The sequence below is a fragment of the Polypterus senegalus genome, chromosome 13, assembly GCF_016835505.1.
Source record: "Polypterus senegalus isolate Bchr_013 chromosome 13, ASM1683550v1, whole genome shotgun sequence".
In the NCBI taxonomy this organism is placed as follows: domain Eukaryota; kingdom Metazoa; phylum Chordata; class Cladistia; order Polypteriformes; family Polypteridae; genus Polypterus; species Polypterus senegalus.
The window spans coordinates 94,681,997-94,700,257 of record NC_053166.1 but is presented as its reverse complement, the minus strand read 5'-3'; the positions used below and the strand labels follow the sequence as shown (position 1 = coordinate 94,700,257).

The following is an 18,261-nucleotide window of genomic DNA, read 5'->3' as shown; positions in this document are numbered from 1 at the left end:
TCTTTTACATTTGATAATATATGTATTATCAATGTACTGTGATGGGATGTATAACTAATATAAAGAATTTTAATAAGCAAAGAATAGAAATGCAATATTAAAATAAGAAAGATCTCAAAATATGCTGATGTATGCTAAATTATCAAAAACCTGAAAATATAGTATACCAAATTGACTAAGATTGCAAGAAATAAACTTGCATTCTTTAAAGTTCATAACAGACAACTTTAATATCTTTTCAATGTTAGCACTTCCAAACATTACCAACAATTTTAAAAGAAAGGTCCACTAGGGAATCTGAGATAACACTGAAAACAGGGTCTTTCAAAGAAATATTCAGATAATACATGGAAGATAGCCCTTGATAAAAAAGTCTTCTTCAATTTGTACGAAACATACATTAACTCAATGAAGAAGTAAATATTGTATGCACATTTCTTGACTCAAACTGTCCAAAATGTACGAGGTCAATATCCTAATTTTGAATGAAGCTATTAAGTATCTGCTTCACTAAAACATTTATATTCAATTACAGATCATTGAGACATCAGAGCATATCTTGGCAACATCTAGTGAATGGTAGGAACAAACAAACGACACAACAGTGCCACATCCACTCATCTAGGGCCAGTTTAGAGTTGGTAATCAGCCTAACCTGATGTACTTTTTGGTTTTTAGATGAATTAGGAGTATCTGGAAAAACCTGCAAAGACACAAGCAGTTCATGTATATGTAAGGCAACAGCCATAACTACTGCCTGTCCTTGACAATCTTTGTATTTATGCAAAGCTAATATTTTAATGATTATTTTAGAGCAGTGTTTCCCAACCTCGCTCCTGGTGGTCCACTGTGGCTGCAGGTTTTTGTTCCAACCGGATTCCTAATCAGTGACAACACCTGATAGCACTGATCTCATTTAATTAGCTAATATTATTATTTTTTTTATTCTACTTTCAGAAAAGCAAAGCAGCATGATTTTTACATTTATAAGACATTTAGAAATATTTCTGCTTTTGCTGTAGATTTAAATGCTTAACTCTTTTTTGTTGATTTCATTCTATTTTGCCCTGGCTAACAGCACTGAATAACCAAAGGCTGCAACTACTTTAGCATCAAACCCACTAATTAGTAAATAATGGAAAAAATGAAACATTTGGAACACCTGGAAAAGTAGAATGAAAATCAAGATGAAAATATTGTTAAAAAGAAAAAAATACATTACTGTATTCCCATATAACTGCTTTGTAAGAAAGTTTAATGAGGTCACGCCCTCAACCGGAAGTGGTGGCCGGTTCACAACAGACTCTTCTTCCCGCCATATTGGTTTATCTTCAATATGTTTGTTTGTTTATTTTTTCAGTTTTTTTTACGTTAAATAAATATAAAATACTGGAATTCAACAGTCTCATATCGCCTGTCATCTGACCGTGACTCCTGCACTCAGCTTTCTGTTAGCTAAACCCTGCGAATTAGCGCATTTCCATAGGTTCCTGACACCCTCTATTTTATGCTTGGTACATTTTAATATATATATATATATATATATATATATATATATATATATATGCCCGACCCGCACAGACTTCGCAGAGGCACGTGTAAAACAAACAGGCTTTTTTATTTCTCCTCACCCGTGGGCACATGTCTTCCCCGTGTCCCACAGGCCCAACACAGTCCCAAAGCACTTTAACACAGAGCTCTAACAACCCTTCCTGGCACCACCACTCCTGCCAGGCAACCTCGTCCTCTTCCTCCCGATTCTGGCCTCGAATAAAGGGAGGCTGGCCCGTTTTATAGCCCACCCGGAAGTGTTCCAGGTGCTTGACCAGCTGGTCCTGATTGCACCTCCGGGTGGGGCTGATAACTTGTCCATCCGAGTTGTTGGCTCTCGGCAGCACCCCCTAGCGGCCACCCCATCTCCCAACCAGGCTGTGGAGGACTCCATGTCCCATGGAGCCACGTGGGAGACTGGGAAATGAACAACGGCCAGGGAGGCTGCCCCCAAGCATCCCGGGGGAGGTATTGAGCTGTCCATGGTGGCTCCCCCGGAACCTATGCAGCAGGGATGTCGACCCGGCTGTCCGTCACAATATATATATATATATATAGTATATATATATATATTTTTTTTGACCAAGCTTAATTTTCTAATTTCTATATTGTTCCCAAAACACAGAACTAGGGAAATAACACATCACTTAGTTAGCCCAGGAGTCCAATTAAAAACAGAAGCTGGTTGGAACAAAAACCTGAAGCCTCAGGGGGTCCCCAGGAGTGAGGTTGGGAAACACTGTTATAGAGTGACTGGAAATCCACCCACATCTGGTATGATGTGCTCAGTGGTGCTCAGATAAGCACCAGTTACCTAAATTAGATGTTTGAGGGTGTATACCAGTGATATTTCAGTTCTGAAATTGTAGTTTTAATTTTTATTTTATTTTATGAAATTAATTTTAATTTTTATTTCATTCTAGTTTTCAGTGGGGTCAACAATTTTTATTTTTATTTCTGTGTTTAAAGTTTTAGCTTTTATTTTATTTTCTTCAGGCTTTTTTACATAATATTAGTACAATTTTTGTTTTTTTTTTTCTGTTGCAAGGCTACAAATGCTGGCCTACACATATTTCAATGAAAGTTATGTTTCAGTGAACAAAATGCACCCGCAGTTCATAATGTTAACACAGCTTGACTATCAGTGATCAAGCAGATGAAGTGGCCTAATGAGTACAGTCAGCAAGATCAAATGTTTGAACCCAAGAAACCAGTCTGTGTAAGCACATTACTGTTAAGCTTTAAACAAGCACGCATTTTGAGAGATTTGTTCATGTTGCAACAACGTCCTTTGAACAGATAGCCTCACAGTGAAAATATTTGCTTGACAAGCGGGGATAATTCAGGTGTTTCAGACAAGTTCATCAGCCACTGGCACCTGCAGACTGTATGTTGACGATTTCTGCTGCCAGTACTGACGCAGTGACGTGTGGTGGCGTTCATGGCTGGTGAGGCACTGACTTCTTCAGAGTCAGAGTTACAAATATATGAACCCAAAAAAGTAGCTTATTCACTATTCATATTGACTACTGGTTATGTTTCATATCTCATTAGCATTCTTTACACACTCAAATATAAGGTACATATTTGGCTAAGAAAGAACGTTACATTTGTAGTGGCGAGAGAGAGCGCATTTGTTCCGCACCCTCCATGTGCTCTGAATTTGCCGTTGCAAGTTCACAATTCATACTCTTTAAATGCAAATGAAAGTATAGAGTGGTGTACAAAAAAAATAATTTCAATTTTGACCTTAATTGAAATATTTAGTTGTTTTTAAAAGCTTTTAATTTTCATACTTTAATCAATTTTAATACAGACTGTTCAACAAAAGGATAACAAGAAAAACAAAAGAATATTTTATTTAAGGTCAAAATTTAGTTTTTAAATATTGGATTTTTTTCTTAGTCTGATCCCATTTTTTATAAAATTGAAACTGTTTATGGTCTTACCTTTATTTGTAAATGTAAAAAGTCTATGCACCTATCCTTCTCCACGAAAATCTCCATCACTTTCTTGTATCAGTCCTCCTTATTTTCCTTTAGTTTTAAAACTCTTAATCTTCCATTTTGGCAGTCAGTCGGAACAAAAAATTAAAATAAATGGACCGCTGTAGTGCGCTTGACTTTCTGATATCGCTAACTTATTGGCATCTAGAGACTCTGCATAGAAGAGCAGCTGTGATGAGCACCTGCTGGGCTCACATCTGCCACCGTCATTGCGGCACGGTACTGTCTGCCTCACCTTCTGCTTTTTCATTATGGTTTTATGTCCAATTAGCAAGACTAAATATGTCACACACATTCATTAAACTTATTAGCCAAACTGTGGAAAGTCAGGGTGTATAATAAACGCGTGTGCAAACATTACTTTGGTGACGTATAGAGAGACAGCAACAGGCATGTGTCAATTGCACACATCAACCCAGTGTGTGAGGGGCAGCGCAGTCTGAGGTGATGCTCAACTCGTCTCATTGCTGCCACATCTCACATTTCTGCCCTGTATTTGATCAGGAAATTAGCAAATTCAGTGATTTTGACTATAAAAATGATAAAAATTATTGGAATCATACAGAAAACAAATTTATAGCACAGACCAGTGGACAAATTTATTTTATGTTCTCAGTATTAGTTTTTTTACTTTCATGATGACAGGTGAGACTGCATGTCCCTCTATAAGGATGCAGTCATGGTGCCAGACAAGTGCTGGACTTCCACTGAGTACTGATCCAGCTGGCCCTGCAATGAAACTCCGAGACTATCTTCTTCTTCTCGCATGCTACATTTGCTTTCATTATCATCTGCACAGTAATTAATGTATTTCCACACATTACTTTCTCACTTTCTACCTGCAAGCATCTGTGCAAAACCCACCATCATCAACCACAAGTGCTTACTGCTTCAACCAGACGAGTGAAATGTGCTCAACAAACAAACAACGGTCCTTTATGGAAGTTGCATCACATGACTATAGTAAGCCCAAGTTACAAGATCAACGCATAGTAAACAGCGCACCGTAATTGAACACTGAGGGCGAACTACAAACAACCGCTCTGCACAATTGAACTGGATTGAACAAAAATGCTATTGCTGTTTTTTTCATTTTTACTCATTTTTCATTTTCACTTTAGTTGGTTCACATATCTCTAATTTTTATTTTTATTTAGTTTTAGTTTCTCTGTTTGCCTTAATTTTAGTTCTAGTTCTTGTAAAACAAAAAACAATATTTTTAGTTCTAGATCTCGTTTTCGTTATGAAAATATCACTGGTGTGTGCTTATGCATTTGGACAAATTTAAAATTGACAATTAACCTATCATGTACCTTTGTTTTCTACTGTTTTGGTGTTTTCCACCCATTAGATATCTAAATCTTTAAATAAATCCATGGTAAGGAAAAAATAATATAATAGAAAGTTGCAAAATAGGTACACACACTCACACACTCACACACACACACACACCCACACACATATATATCTAATATATAAAGCAGAGTCGATGTATGTATGTGTGTGTGTGTATGTACATATGTGTATGTGTATGTACAGTATGTACTGTATGTTTGTTTGTCCGCCATACAAATCTGCACCGGGTGTCCGATCGCCACCAAACTGGGAATGGGGCTCCTTTGTGACCAGGAGGAGGTCATGGGGTACGTTTGGTTGGGAAAAATGTTTCTGGTGAAGTGCAGGGCACCTTTTCACCGACACAACGTTCGGCACATGTTCCCGTACTTATCATCGACAAGATGGTTGCACTTTGCAGCAGACGTTCACGGTGGCGCCATCTAGCGGCACATTTGGTCCCTGTGCGTTGCATTTTACCCATGTTTCTTTAAATTGCCAAAAGATGGCGCAAGTGTCCAAGTATGAGAAGGTATACTGCTTTGATTGGATGAAGGGGAATTGCCGTATGGATGTAAAATGTGAACAACCCAGAAAGTGTGACCGGCTGACACACCCACTTTTCCGCGGGTCACACTCCCACACACACTAATAGTGCTGTATTTCATTCACAAAACTCCTTTATATCACACCACGTTTGAACAGACACTCACCTTAAAAAGACATCATCCTTCCCCCACCATTTTCCTCACACGCACCAGCAGTTGTATGTCACTTCTCTCTGTAGTTACCATCGCCAACGTCCATTAGATGGCCGCACGGTTCAACACAGACGCTCCTTACAAACAGAGCACCCCTTCCCTCCATTTTTCCCAGTACGGTTTCAGTGCTACTCTTTCTCACTGGCTTTCCAAATTTGTGGTGCTATTTGCTTGCTTTCCGACTCACAGTACGATTTCAGTGTTGCTCTTTCTGACTGGCTGGTGCTATTTGTTCACTTTCCGACATATTATAAATAAGGTAAATTCATCTCACTGTGGTGCTTATTCTGTACGTAATACCATGTAACACATTATAATTGTCCTGCTTTTCGCTAATATACCCATGCCACCAAAAAAAACAGTAGACTTGGAAGGTCCACTTCAGATGCCAGAAAAAAGTCTATTTCAAGGGCGTCTGAAACGCCAAAGCAGACAGAATCCAGAGTGGAGCAACTTGCAATAAAATTTGAATCAGAAAACTGTTTGATAGATATATAGTTTGTTCTATTTCTATGTTATAAATATAATATACAGTAAATATATACTGTATGTATATGTGTAAAAATTAATATTTCATGTATGCATTCGTGCCCTTAATTGGCATTGGGCTTACCTCTACTATTGAATTTATCATTTGTAAAAATATGCTGTTAATAAGAACTTTCTCTATTCTATTCTAGTATTAGTATTTCAAGTAGTAGTAGCAGTGCTAGTGTCACAATTGTAATTTTAACATAGATTATAAAAATGTAATTTTTTGATCATTAAATTTTATCTCTTAAGACTACAAGAAACTAAATATGAATTGAATTAAACAATACTGTACTGTACTAAATAACAAGCTTATTTACAAAACTTTTACAAATAGTTCCAAACTGTAACCTTCATTCGTAACAGAAACCTGTACATGTTTTAGAATATACCTGGAGCTCTCAAACTTTTTTACCTCAGCTCTTGATGTCAACAAGTAGACCACACAATAAGAATTGACATATTTTATTGAAAAGGAAATGTTAGACTTACTCATAAAACAAGCAATTATTTATATGTTTAATCATCTTTGAGACTGTATCTTTAGAAGAAAAACACAAAGGAAGAAGAGACACTGTCTTTGAACAGAATTTATAATAATGTTGTTAACTTTCATAAATAACAAATTATTATATTAGAGAACATTCTGATGCTAGAGGAGATGGCACAGCAATCTATATGTGATGTGTGTACAAAAATGTGACTTAATTTGGGGCTTTACAGAGAAAATGTATTCACATATACCAATATCAACTACATTTAGAACTGCAGCAAACTGACCTACCATTTTCATAACGTGATTTTGATTGCACTGCCTCTTAACTGTATTCAAGTTCAAAGTTTATTGTCATGTGCACAGTCAAGAAACATGTTTCCCTGTACTTTCTTTTTGCATTTTCTGCTCATGGCATGTAAGGGTAGAGCATACAATTAGAAGCATTGTAAAATATTTATTAAAACTTATTGAAAATATAAAAAAAGGATTATGAGATTTTACATATAACATGCTGTTAAACACACCAGCGTAAAAGTGTGAAGGAGCAGCCAAAGCAAATGCTTTAAAACTTGCAGTAACATCCAAGAGTTTGTCCGGGCTGCATGAACAAATAAGGTGGGCTGTAGCTTGAGAACACCTGGAATGTACAATAGAAAAGTAATGACATTTTAAGCATAGAATATAATACAAGTTTAATGGGAAAAACTTAGGATTGTAACAATATATCAAAGAAGCCTTGCGTGTATGGAAACTTTTTCCATAATTTTTGGTGAGTTGTTTTTATTTGATTTTCTCATACATTTTTGAAAGGAACGTTTTTAACTGTGAATTGTTTTTGTTTGTTTTGCAACTCTAAAAACTTTGATAAACCCTACCTTGCAACACAGTAGTTTCTTAACTTTGGGAACCTGGAATCGATGCCATTATGTTTTTATTTTACAAACCATTACACATCCTAAGTAGACATAATCAATAAATAATAAGACAGAGAAAAACATAAAGGTCAATACAGGATGATGCTGTATAAACTGCAAGAACTTTTCATACTGAATTAAAGGGCCTTAGCACATGTACACAATGAGAGTGCATTCAAGTGAATTGTCTTAAACATTAAACTACCAATTTGACAAATTGTTTTTGTGCTGTTGTAATTTTTTGTAAAACAGATGTGTATGTTGATTCTTAACGAGATGTAATAAACTGTAATCCTTTTTAGGCTTTTCTGGATTCCATTAGATGAATCAAATGTAAAGTGTACACTGAACAGTGGTTAAGGCTTTGGACTTCAAACACTGAGGATATCGGTTTGAATCCTTTTGCTGACATTGTGTGATCATGAGCAAGTCACTTACTTGACCATGCCTGTGCTCCAACTGGAAAGCAAAAAGAAATGTAAAACCAATTTTATCATAAATGTTATAAGTCACCTTGGATAAAGGCGTCAGCCAAATAAGTAAATCTAAATGAATGCTTCCTCCTTTTCATCTCTTCCCACTTCTATGAGGGCTTGATGTGCATAATTAACCCTCTCTATGCTGCTTGGTCCAGCAACTTTACCCCAGTCAAACTCTTTTCCTTCAGATCTTCATTTATGTTATTTCATCAACCTCCCCGACCTTTCCTGTTTTCTCTTCCCTTGTACTTCCATTCCCATCACTCATTTGCCCACATATTCACTGTTTCTCCTCATCACATACTTTCTTAGATATTTCTCCTACTTTTATTATACCACTGATTATCTCATTTTTTATTCTGTCCTTTTTTTGTAACTCCATACATCCATCTCAACATTCTGTTTTCTGCCACATCAAACGTCTTCTCCTGTGCTTCCTTTACTGGCCATGTATTCACTCCATATGTCATTGTGGGTCTTACTACTGTCTTAAAAACCTTACCTTTAACCTTTGTCATAATTCTTCAGTCACACAATACTCCTGATACCTTCTTCCAATAATTCCGTCAACTTTGCACTCTGTGGGTTATCTCTGCATCCTATTCTTCATCTTGAGCAACCATTGATTCTAGGTATTTAAATGCATCCACTCTTTTCAATAGCTCAATAGGCTAACTTCTCAATCCTAATTATAATTAAATCTCAAATACTATGTCTTCTTCCATTTCTCTTCAATCCTCTGTCTTTAAAGGTCTCTCCATTCTTCAAACTTCCTATTCACTTCCTCCTTTTAATTGCTACAAAACACAATGTCTTCAACAAAAAGCCTAAACCACAGGGACTGATCTTTTATCACATGTATAACCAGATCAAGGTAATAGCTTAAGGACGTTTCCTGGTGCAGACATACTCAAACTGGCATCTTGTATTTTACCCTGGCTTCTAACCCAGGTTCTCACTCCCTCATACATAGGGACAATCTTCACATACTTTTATATCTCTGCTACTTCTTTCTCCCTTATGCACCTCTGGACCTCTAGACATGTTTCCCTATCATATGCCTTCTCCAAATCAATAAAAAAATATATGCAAGCCTTTCAGTTCTTCTTTCTCAATTCTTCCGTATGAGCTGTTCTAAAGAAAAGATGCATCTCTTTTTCCTTTGCCTGGTATAAATCCATACTGCTCCTGCCTTGTGGTGGTCTTTTCCCTAAGCCTTCTCTCTATAATCCTTTCCCAGATTTTCATTGTGTGTAACATTGGCTATATTTCACTATAGCTTCCACAATCATGAATATCTCCCTTCTTCTTTTAAATGGGTGCAATCACACTGTTCCTACACTCTTTTGGTATTATCTCCTGTTCTTTTGATTCCACAAAACATCTATTTCCTTTTCCTCTAAACTCTTCCAGACAGCATTTGCTATTGTCAAAATTATTCTCCCTTTTTTGTCACCAGTGTTTCATACACCCCCTTCAAAGCCTGCCTTGTGCTCTTGCCACTGCCCTGTTTACCTGCCTATATATTTCTCTGTCTTCCTCACTCCCATATTGGTACCATTTATTATTTGCCTCCTTCATAACCTTCATCACATCCTGCACCTCTCTGTTCCACCACCATATTTCTTTGTCCCCTGGTGGTCTCTTTCCTGTCATCCTATATAAAACGTGCACATTTACTCTTAATACAGCTCTCTCTTTCTCCTTAGGCCAATATATTTTCAATTGACTGTACTTCATTTAAACCTTTCTCCCTAAACCTGCTCTTAAGACCTTCCTCTTTTAATCTCCACTGCTTTATCTTTGGCAGTGCTTGCTTTAATCTCATGGTCCATCACCACCACTATTTGCTGCACTTGCACATTTTTCCCATTTGTGACATTCCAATTATTTATCTCTTTTAAATGAAATCTACAAACTATTAGAAAGTCTGTTTGGCATTTTCTTGCTTCACTACAGTATTATAGGTCATAAACTCATATACTTTCTTGTCAAACAATATGTTAACCAATACTAAATTATTAGCCATGACAAAATCTAATATCCTCTCCCCTTTTTTCCCCTGCTCCCCAGCCTTCATGCACCCTCTCTGTCATCACTTTACTCTTTCCCATGTGCCCATTTTGATCACCAAAAATAACCATGTTTTATCTCTCTTGCATCACCATAAGCTCTTCATCTGTTTGTGCCCAGAAATTCTCCTTCTCCTCTTTCTCGTGGCCCACTTGAGGAGTATGTGCACAAATGACATTAGCTACAGTCTTATCAAGGTCCAGCTTGGCACTCATTGCTCTATAACTCCTCCTGTTCACACTGGCAAGATGACCCTTTGGTTCCTTGCCATTTGCTCCACTGTACAACAGCTTACAACCTCTATCCAGTTCTCTTGCCTTATTGATTTTTTATCTAATTTGCTGCACACACAACACTCCCATCTTTCCCCAAATTCAAAAAATCTGCAAATTTTCTTGCTTTCCCAGTCATTGTCCCAACATTCAGTGTCCCTAGACTTACCCTCAACTTATACATCGCTTTCTCCTTCCCGACCTTCTTCTTCTTCTTCTTTCTTTGTCTTTACAGCCAGATGCCCTTCCTTACATTAATCCTCTCTACTTATCCAGGCTTGGGACCAGCACCAAGTTGGGCTGGTTCGCTTCCTTGGTGGCTAGATTAAAGAGTACACTTAATACTGTAAATGTTAATTTTCATTGAAATATCCTTATTACAGAAGTGTAATTCCAATGACTACTGGAGTTAGTGAGGGGCAGCATTTGAGTTTACCTATGAACAAAAAAGGAAAGATAATTCCAACACTGAAAGAAAGAAAATGTTACAGACATAGTGTTGTGATCAGGTGCATGACCTGGTCACAAAAATGGATTACATATATAGGAGAAAACATAGCTAGAGGGAGATAAAATTAACAAAAGACAAAAGTATGGACAAAAAACAGCCAATCTCATTATGAATGAAGAAATTAAAAAGTAAGATCAACATTTAATACTGTGTAAAGAAAGTGAGCTTGGCTTCGTCTGTCTTTCTAACATCTATATAATTAATTCCATGTAGCTGCTGAGCAAATGATTATGTCTGTATAAAAAAAGAATGCATGTTTGGTATTAAATTTAGAAATGATAAGTTGTATGCTTCCAAGGTGAAGATCTTGCCCAATACAGATTACAATGCCCAGATAACCTAATTTACAAGGATGCTGGCAAATTTAAGATTATCCCTGAAGCATCACAAAGCAGAAGCTGACTCTAATGAATTGTCTGTCACACACACATTTGTTCAGAATGAGCCGTTTTGATTCCTTCAATCAACCTAATATTCATGCCAGTAGGATGTGGTAGGAAGCACACATGGACAAAAGAAGAACTTGAAAACTTCACACAAACTATATCAAGGTTAGATTGTGAATCCTGGCCCTTCGAGCTGTGAGGCAGTCTAATCACTGTGAAACCCTCTAACTCAGTATATGAGTCTAAAGCTTTAATTTACATTGTCAATTGCAATTTGTTTTTAGATGACAGCACTTTTATTTATTGAGTTCAAATTATCTCAAACATTATTCACTGAATCCTTTTGCTGTTCTTCAAACATTCTGAACAAAACTGCAGGTATTGTATCTTTTGGATTCAACAAAAACTTGTAATGAAATTTATCTTATTTTGCATTATTCACAATACAAACTTTTTTTTCTTGCTTAAGTGTGCTGCCTCACTGTGAATTGCAGATATTATGAACATATTATTTTTAATTACAGTACTGAATTTGTGATAGCAGATCTTATCAGTTTGTTTGTGAACAACAACAAGGGTCAACTTGTATTTGTGTGCATGTATGAAAAAATAAGCCATTTATCATACAATAATAAGGCTTTAAACATTATGGAAGCAATGACTTTTCTATAATTCCAGATATATTTTTTTAAATTTTATTGATTCTATTAAAATCAAGTAACATACCATACACATAACTCACGTTTTACAAAAAATAAATAAATAAAAAAAAAGGTTCTAAACAAATCAACCCCCTCCCCTGAGAAAGATAGCTAGGCCAGCAGTGTGAAACTTCATGCTAGTAAAGATAAGTGAATAGATAAATGAATAAATGAATAAAGATACATGGAGTAAAAGAGGGGAGATAACCTGCTTCCTCAATTTAAATGCTTATTCTAAAATTTATTGATTATATCCTGCCAGGTTTTGAAAAAGTTTTGTACAGATCATCTAAGTGCGAATTTGATTTTTTCCAGTTTCAAACAGTATATAACATCAGTTACCTACTGACTTAGAATAGGAGATTTAGGTTTCTTCCAATTGAGCAAGTTAAGTCTATGTGCCAATAATGTAGTAAACAAAATTACTGTTTGTTTGTCCTTCTTCACTTTAAGCCCATCTGGGAGTACACCAGACACAGTTGTGAGTGGATGAGGAGGGATTCTGACAAATAACATTTAAAGATTTTGGTCCAAAATAATGTTAATTTGATGCAGGCCCAAAACATGTGGCCCAGTGAGCTTGATTGCAGCATTCACAGGTTGGATCTTGTCCTGGAAACATTTTGGACAATTTTAAAACGAGGCAGATGCGTTAGTTTTGAGATGAACAATTCTATGCTTTACGCATATGGAGCTCGAATTAATTCTGTCCATTGCTACTTTCCACTTCTTTTCTAAAATGTTGAGTAAGAGATCATTTTCCCACTGTTCTCTTGGATCTTTGAAAGGGAGTGACTGTAAAATGGTTTTATATATTACAGAAATGCTGTCTCAGCCCTTGAGACTGAGCAATATTTTTTCAGGCATAGAGGTAGGTGGGAGGTGAGGAAAATTGGGCAGGTTCTGTTTAACATAATTTCGAATGTGAAGGTAGTGAAAGAAATGTGTTGCTGGAAAGTTAAATTTGGAGTGTAATTGTTAGTGTTAAACTAATTCCAATAGTCTTAAAGGAACATTGAGAAGTCTTTATATGAAAAAAAAACTGCTTCTATATACTGTATACACTTTAACTGTTAATTTAACATTAGCAAATCTGCAGTGTATCTTGAATCAGAGATTGCCCTTAATTAATATATTATTGTTTTATCTTCTTTAAAGTTATAATCTATGTAAATAAGTGGAATTATTAGGAATGGTGGGTGCCATTACTTTAACACAAATCTATCAGTAATTTTCTGAATGTATTTTCTTCTTTATATATGCCTTTCTTTGATACATCTCTTCAAAATCTGACTGAGGTCACAAATTAATTGGCTTTCCTGGAGACAAGAAGTTGAAGTCATTGCATAATAATAGCTTGGCTCTTGACATATTTGACCTTTATCTTCATCTTTAAGATTATCTTTAGTGTTACAGCACATTCTACAAAAAATGTTTGCAGAGTGCAATCACTGCATCATCATTGATGTGGGCATTTATCATGGACAATACTGTACATGTTTTTTTAGGTATCACAAGAGTCATGTAATTGTGGCACAGAGGTTTTATCTCTCAGCTCAAGGAGACAGGGTTGGAACTACAACTCGGGGGCTATTTATGTGAAGTTTACACATTCTGTTTGATTTTTCTCTTCCAGATCTGGTTTAATTACCGACATCTAAAAGACATGAAGGTAGGTTAACTGATGACTCTATTATTGCGTCAGATTCAGTGAAGGTTGGCAAGGGTATAAATGTCTTTGGTAATGAATTTGTTTCCTGAACTCAGACCTTGATAAAGCAGATTTGAAGATGGATATTTAGATGAACAAGGACAGAACTGTTTATTTTCCACTGATGTTATGTCAAGAACACAGATTTCAAGCCTATATCTTGTTAACTAAAAGTAACATTTGTAGCAGCTGATCTAGGTGGTGATTTCTACAGTTTATTTCATGACAGTGCAGAATCAGTTATGAGCAAAGAATAAAAAGTAGGAAACACCCTGGATAGACTGCCAGCTCATTGCAGGGCCTTACTGACTTTTTAAAATTTATAGGTTTCACAGAGTGCTGAAAATCAATACATGATACCTTTATAAATCTGTATAAGTATGGAATTATGTTATTCACTTTTTTTTACAGATTAAAAATTACCAAAGCATCTTATTTTCTGAGTCATCTGTATTTTAGTAAAGAAAAAAAAAATTGGAATTGTTTGGAAAAATGCATTAATAGAAGTTTTACATTATGGATCATTTTTTTTTTAGTTATGGCTCCACACTCAAAGGTCTGTCCAGATGTTTTTTTTACATTGTGAACATCAAGACAAAATAATAAAAAAAATATGTTTTATGGACCTTCTGGGCATCACGGTTGGCGCAGTGGGTATCGCTGCTGCCTCGCAGTTAGGAGACTCAGGTTTGCTTCCCGGGTCCTCCCTGTGTGGAGTTTGCATGTTCTCCCTGTGTCTGCGTGGGTTTCCTCCGGGTGCTCCAGTTTCCTCCCACAGTCTAAAGACATGCAGGTTAGGTGGATTGGAGATTCTAAATTGACCTTAGTGTGTGCTTGGTGTGTGTGTGTGCATGCCCTGCGGTGGGCTGGCACCCTGTCCAGGGTTTGTTTCCTGCCTTGTGCCCTGTGTTGGCTGGGATTGGCTCCAGAAGACCCCCGTGACCCTGTAGTTAGGATATAGCGGGTTGGATAATGGATGGATGGATGGACCTTCTTGTCTTGGGCCTGAATCTGTTTAATTTCCGGAATTCCTGCTACACCAGTTTAGTATCACCAATGAGTCTGCTGTGCCAGTTTAGTATTGCCAGTCTTTAGATTTGGAAGGTATCCAGAGAACCCACAGGAAAATAAGGGAGTACATAGGAAGAGAAATCACATTCTGCACAAACAGAAAACCCAGTGGGGTTGTAGCACAGATAGATGGAAATTTTATATATTGTGCATTATCTTTTCAAGTTATCAATGTGAAATTTGCCTGCCTCATATCAGGAATAACCATTTGAAAAGGATATAGAATCATTTGCAGTTGTCTTCACTGATTATATGTCCTGATTGCCCTCTCACCTACATTTTGGCACTCATTAGCTACACATTGTCAGGCTAACTCAGCAGTGACAGACTGTCAATATCATGAGCCTTTAAATCACCCTTGCTACTGTATCTTACACCAATGGACTGTTTATTGCTCAGAGGCACTTCAGTTGCTAAGTTAAGTGATGAAGCTGTTTGATGATCAGTTTGCTTGTCGGATCCCTGAGCACATGCCTTAGTGTAAACCTCTCTCTTGATCCAAACTCTTAAGAGATAAGTTTCCTATGGATGTCTCGTAAAGCTACAGGTATAAGACACTCAAGAAAACGAGGAAGTACAGAGTTAATCTATTAATTGTTTCTTTTGGTTTTAATTTCAATAGATGTGCAACATTTGTGTTTTCCGTTGTAGTGACAGTTTGTTATTTTTGTACTTTTGTGTAGCTACGTTTGTTGAGGGTTTCCAAATAGTTCAAAATAGTTCAAATACAGCTACCAGACAAGCATTCCAGCACTAGTATGAATCACCATACATAAAAAAAATTCCACAGTCCAAGTGTCTTCTTTTTAAAGATTTTAGTAAAATTCAAAGCAAAGAGTTTGCACAAAAAAAAAGGGAAAAAATTCATAATACACACAGAAACAGTAAACTTATGGTATTCTGCTTGAGGATTACATATATAGGTTGGCTTTCTTAAGGTTTGTATATGTTATCATCTTCACCGCATCTATGTACATAATGTACATACATACATAATGGCAGAAAATATGCCCTTAATGCTTATCTGTCAACCAGTCCCTGTTTCTTTCTAGCCGTCTAACTTCAATCTAAGGGCTATTCTGTTGTCACACGGATTTATCATTACGAACATTCCATTTTCTTTAAATTATACTAGGTTAAACTGAATCTTCCATTATCTGTGTTAAGCTAAATTATATTCAAGTTCAAAACTATACAAATTTAGGTAAATTTGCCATTGCCATTAAATTATGGGATTTGGCTCTTACAGTCTGTAAACTGTGACACTGTGGAAATTATAAATATCTAATTAGGTTTTGCATCACTACAATGTTAATAATAATAATTGTGAAAAGATGTCCAGAAAAAAAAAGATATACTGTACTGGGCTTTACTATTTGTTTTTCAGTTTTTATTTTATTTTATATTCTTAAAGTATCATAGGAACAATAACATTAAGAAATTTGACAAATGAGAGGAGACCATTCAGTCCATCAAACTCATTTGTTTACAGTAGCTAATAGCTAAGCTGCCCCCATCTCTCATCTAGACTCTGCATAAAGGATGTCAAGGTTTCTGCTTCAGCTGCATATCTTGGTAGTTTGTTTCAGATTCCAAAAACGCTTTGCATAAAGAAGTGCTTTGTGGCTTCAGTCCCAAATACACTTAGCCTTAATTTCCACTTTTTATCTTGAGTATGTGATTCACCATTGTGAAGTTGAAAAAATTCTGCTGGACCTACTTTATCTTTAATATCTTTGAGGATTTTGAAGACCTGAATTAGGTCCCCACATAGTCTCCTCTGCTCAGTAGTTAACAAGGTGAATTCTATGAGTCATATTCTTAAATGCCGGCAGTTCCAAATGCTACTAATGTCTTTTTTGTAGCATGGTGATCAGAACTGCACACAATACTAAAGATGCAGTCTCACTAGAACATTATATAGTTTCAGCATAATGTCCCTTGTTTTATATTCAACATTTTTTAAAATATAATCTAACATTTTATATACCTTTTTAATTGCTTCTATGCTTTGCTTAAACAATAAAATATAAACCCCTAAATGTTTTTCAAAGGTTGCTCGCTGTAGTTGAGTGTGTCCCATCTTGTATTTATAATTGAAGGTCCTGTTTCCCACGTGTAGCACTCTGTGGTTTTTTTTACGTTGAATTGCATTTATTCACCCAGCTCTGAAGCACACCCAGGTCTTTTTGAATTTGTTTTGCTCTCCCTTCAGTATCTGCCTTCCCTCCAATTTTACTGTCATCTGTAAATTTCACAAGTTTACTAACCATACTGGAATCAGAAAAAGGAATGGTCCAAGGACAGATCCCTGAGGGTGACCTCACTCCATGTAGAGTATTCTCCTTTTATCTGTACTCTGTGTCTCCTGTTGGGTAATCAGCTTGAGTTCCAGCTTTGAAGGTTACCTCTGATGCCTACAGCTTTCTAATTATACAAGTAGGACTGAGTCAAAGGGTTTTTTGAAAGTCCAAGTAAATTATTTCACATGAATTGTTTTTGTCAACTATCCCAGTTGCCTCTTCAAAAAAATCTAAAAGATTTGTCTTCTCATAAACTCTTGCTGGCTGTTATTACATTATTTTTATGTAGGTACTTTTCTAATTTATTTCTTATTATATCTTTCACAATTTTGCATGGTACAGAAGTCTGACTTTTTCATCTGTAATTACCAGTGCTAATTTTGTCTCCTTTCTTAAAGGTTGGAGTCACATTTCCAACTTTCTAGCACTTTGGTACTTCTCCTTTCTCAAGTGACTGCTCAAAAAAGCCCAGTAAGTGTTTATAAAAGACACCTTGCATTTCTTGCAATACAATTGATGAAATCCCTTTAGGTCCAGTGGTTTTGTTAGTCTTCAGCGTACAGAGGGATTGAAGCACATCTGACCCTTCTCTTTTAAAATCTGGAACTTAAAGTTTGTTTTTACTTCTGCATTGGCTTTCCGTTAGTGTCTTCCTTTACAAATTCTTGGGTGACATTTTTCAGTTAATTTGCGATCTTTCATATCATTTTCAGTCATTTCTACTTTTGTGTTCCGGAGGGTTCTTAAATTCTATTTTACCATCCTTTTACTGGAGTAGTAATCAAAAAGTTGTTTGTTGTTTATTTAGGGTTCATTGCATTTTTTTTTATCAGTTTCTCTTTTACTTTTGAATTTTTTTTGATCTCTTGCTATAGTGTCTGGTATTCCTCTAAGTCAGAAGTATTTGACCGTTTTTTGTTTTTTTTTTCATTTTCTTGTACAATGGTCTTTTCAGTTTTACTTTTTAAACAACATTGTCGCTTATCCTTTTTGCCAGTTTCTTTGTCATTTTGCTTCATTGGTTTTAAGAGTAAACTTATTTGAGCCAGGATCAGAATTACAGTTGGAAAGGTTTTACTTTCCCATTCTGTGTTTTCCAGATAGTTTCCCATTACCATAACATCTACTTTTCTCAAATTACAAGTCTTTATTTTGGTATA

General features: G+C 36.1%; 1 protein-coding gene across 8 annotated transcripts in view; it reads left to right on the top strand.

Moving 5' to 3' along the window:
• Positions 1-18,261, top strand: part of syt3 (synaptotagmin III) — a 155,905-nt gene that overhangs the window by 32,377 nt on the left and 105,267 nt on the right. For 3 of the 8 annotated variants that reach the window (XM_039774763.1, XM_039774760.1, XM_039774762.1), the window contains exons 2-3: positions 13,653-13,688; positions 17,500-17,572. The exons of 2 other annotated variants lie outside the window; for them this stretch is intronic. The gene's annotated coding sequence lies outside the window, so the exon portion shown is untranslated. The remainder of the gene's footprint in view (positions 1-13,652; positions 13,689-17,499; positions 17,573-18,261) is intronic. 3 more of the 8 variants (XM_039774765.1, XM_039774761.1, XM_039774758.1) reach the window with 1 other exon arrangement.